Source organism: Centruroides sculpturatus, unplaced genomic scaffold (genome assembly GCF_000671375.1).
Source record: "Centruroides sculpturatus isolate CEXI.00-Female unplaced genomic scaffold, Cexi_2.0 scaffold463, whole genome shotgun sequence".
Taxonomy (NCBI): Eukaryota; Metazoa; Arthropoda; class Arachnida; order Scorpiones; family Buthidae; genus Centruroides; species Centruroides sculpturatus.
Window position 1 is genome coordinate 396,971 of NW_019384841.1, and position 3,893 is coordinate 400,863.

Sequence of the window (3,893 nt, forward strand, 5' to 3'; positions counted from 1 at the left end):
TAAACATTACATTCAAGTTATTTGTAAAATATATATTTTATAATAAAATTAATAAATTAATAATATAAATTCGTTTCCTTTTTACAGACTAATTATATTGTTTTACAATTATCGTAAACCTAAAGCTTTAGCTTAGCCATATTTTATATNTTCTAGTTAATTAAACACTTATTTTTAAATATACAGTTATGATAAAGTTTATCTTTCTGGAACACAACAGAATTATCATCAAGAAAATTTTGGCTTACGTCCAAGTGTATTACCAAATTCTGTTAAGAGAACTGATTCAATAATTCAAAGGTGGATCATAGTAGTTTCAGATTTTTTTTACTTGGTAGATATGAGCATTCAAGTTATTCGCCTGTGACCTGATTAATAATCTTGTTTGAGGTATCAACCTTCTTGCAACAAAACTTTTTGATTTGTATCCTTGGGAGAGTAAAAGTCGAGTTGAAGTTTTGCCAACTTTTTTTTTTTCATTTTTCTTTCCTTTTCATATTTATTTCATATTTTAAAAATGTATTTGTTTATATTCTATGAAATATGAAATTTCATTTTTATTCCTCTTCTACTTTATATCTAATTTTAATTATAAAGATATACTATTACAAAGAAATCAATTGAGTTTAAGCATAAAATGAAACTGTATTATTATAAGATTAAAAGTTTTAAACAAATTCGTGTATTATATTGCTAAAATTGCTAAAATATTAAACAGATTTTTTTTTCTATAAATGTTTTATTATCTCTTATCAATGAATAGTAAAGATCTGTACTCAACATAACTTCAGTATTCATTCATATAATCTGTAGAAACGTTTCATAGAATGTTTGCTTTTCTTGGTAAACATTTTATAAATGAGTCTAGTAGAATATGTAGAATTTAGAATGTAGAATAAAGAAACTGAGTTTATAAAATATATTTAAATAAATTTGTATAAGTTAAGATTTTCTAAAAGATTTTCTTTGAAAGAGATTAGAAAAAAAAACATTATAACATAATTAAATATATAAAAAATTATAATTTTTATGAGTGTATTTTATCATTGTCAAATGAATTGATTTTCAAATTTACATATATTTTATGATATATATATATTTTTTCTTTCATATAAAACAGAAATAATATAGCAATTTAACATTTATAAATCGAATATTTTTATATTGGATTGGATTTTAAAACATTTTCCAACTCATACATTAGTATAAAGTATTACATATTCTTATCTCAACACAAAGATATAAAATCGATATAAATATAAATTCTAGAAAGACATTATGTCCGTAGATGGATGTGACATTCAGATAAATAGAACAATAACTACAAATCGATCTCCTTTGTTATGAAGAACAATAAAAATAAGAATTGGATAAGAAGATACATGAAATACTGCGGTACTCTCTTAACTAAATGTATTGGTCTCAATGGAACTATAAGAGAAGTATTTTATTTAATACACATCAAGAATTGATGAAAGTATAAGTTTAATAATATCTTTAATCTATTCAAAAATTTTTTAAATAACTAAAATAAAACTAAAATCAATAATTTTATTGGAAAAAATAGCTTAACGTTAAACGAAGAAATTTGTTAGATTTAATAAGCATTTTAATTATTTAGTATTAAATTTTTGTGTGAATAAAATTGATTTTTTTAACTTTATTTTTGACATTTTTGAATTCTTAAAATAGAATATTATTCCTGAATAAAAAGAAAACCGAGTCAGATAAAAATAAGGCTAAATAAACAAAGTCTGTATTTCCCAAAGGATGCTTTAGTACAGAAGCGAGCGAACAAAAGTTTCAAAGATAATTTAAATGGTTCAACGACTGCTTTCAAATATATCAAAAACTCTGGCAGTTATCGCTACTCCATAAGTTTCTTAAAAGTAGGATAATTCCTTTTATATGGTTTTTGATAATATAATTTTCTTTTTAAATTCTGCAAACAGATACTGCGAAAATTTTAAATTAAATTAAATTTATATCTGTTTAAACGGTTTAAAGAGAATAATTAATGTAAATTCTCTATAATGTCACGAATATTTCGATACAACTAGCATTTACAAATTTATCAATGAAAACTAAATTATTTTTTTTATTTAAACAGTTTATAATTTTAAAAAAATACAATACAATTTTAGAGCAATTTCCAACAATATAAAATAAGAAAAAACTGGAGTGAATGGATCATACACCAAAGAGTTAAAGGGTATAATTACCAGTATAATATTAAACTATATATAATGTATTTATCTCATAGGAATCAACATATGTATTGATTCTGCAGTTCAATTTTGAATTTAATCCAAACATATTAAATTTTTTCGTTCTCTGAGGTACGCTATTTCGGATGAAAATATCTAAAACAATTTCAAATATTAAATGAAAAAATTAGAATTGTCCATCTGGCCTGAGAGATGTGAGATAGAACCAGGACCATTCATAAAAGTGAAGTCCATCTCTCTCCGAAAGTCATCAAAAGTATATGAATAAAATCAATAATATAAAGATTTTTGTATGTTGTCTATCAAAAATATTTTAACTTACACCAGTTTACTATCACGATTTTATACATAAAATTAAATTGTGTATCCTTTCTACGACCGGGGATAGGCAAAATGACTGCTGGTCCCATTCTCTCTGGACTTGATAGACATGATATATAGTTAAATTAGTTATGGAACTAGGCAATACACTAGTCATAATAGGAAAGAGAAACAAAACTACTAATAATTTCAGTTTCCAATATAAATATAAAAGGAATTTAGTACAGGAATATATTATTTTTATACTAAAATCATATCTGTGATATTTGATAAGCCGTATATATTATTACATTAGTCCATTNAGACTAATTATATTGTTTTACAATTATCGTAAACCTAAAGCTTTAGCTTAGCCATATTTTATATTATGGTACTATAATATACAGTATATATAATTGAACTGTGGGATTTTTTCCAATACAAATACATCATGTTTGCGAAAAATGCATACAAACTTTATAAATTATAAGTACTGTATATAATAAGAGTAATTTTATGATATAGGCGATATAATGCCTTCAGTTCAGTTGTGTTCATATTGTTTTTACGTTTGCATTTTTAAATTTAAAATAGTAATATAAATATTTATTAGAGATAATCAAATATTAAGCAGTCACATTCGGAAAATACAAACAATAGATCGAAATAAAAACGTACCAAACAAAACTTTAATTAATAATTTCGACATGCCCTTCATCAACATCTCTGCAAGTCCGAAATCTGTCAGCTGTATTGAAGAAGACATTTCCCAACCATTTCAAAAGTTATTTTTTGAATTATCTCTTTAATGTCATTTCTCAGCTCGTTAATTTCTCTTCTTTGATACAATCAATATAACAGATTCGTAAACATAAATAATAGGTCACTGAAAAAATAACTAGCATAATAATATAATTAGGTTAACTTTCAAAATAAACTTTAATAAAATATATTATATTAACATTTGAAGCATTTTATATTCCAAATTTTTATATAAAATGAAAAATAAACGTGCAATTATTTATTGTGACATCGTCACAATGCCGGCTTGCAATTTTTCGCTACAATGCTCTCAATTTTAATACTGTCTTGCCCCTGTACATCATACTTTCCCTGTTAACAATAGAGTCACGCTTATTATCTATCTGACTCTGTTTATGAGAAAATTTTTGAATTAAAATAACCTGACTTTCGGAACAAACTGGAAGTTCTTATATAGTTAACCGTGGCCTCCTGTTACTGCCCTTTTCAAATCTGGTCTCGAGTTTTATCTAACTAATTCATTACTTGAGATTAAAGAACGACAGACAGTATTACAGATATTAATAATGTACTGCGTGCTCTTGAAGGATTTTCAGCTTATTA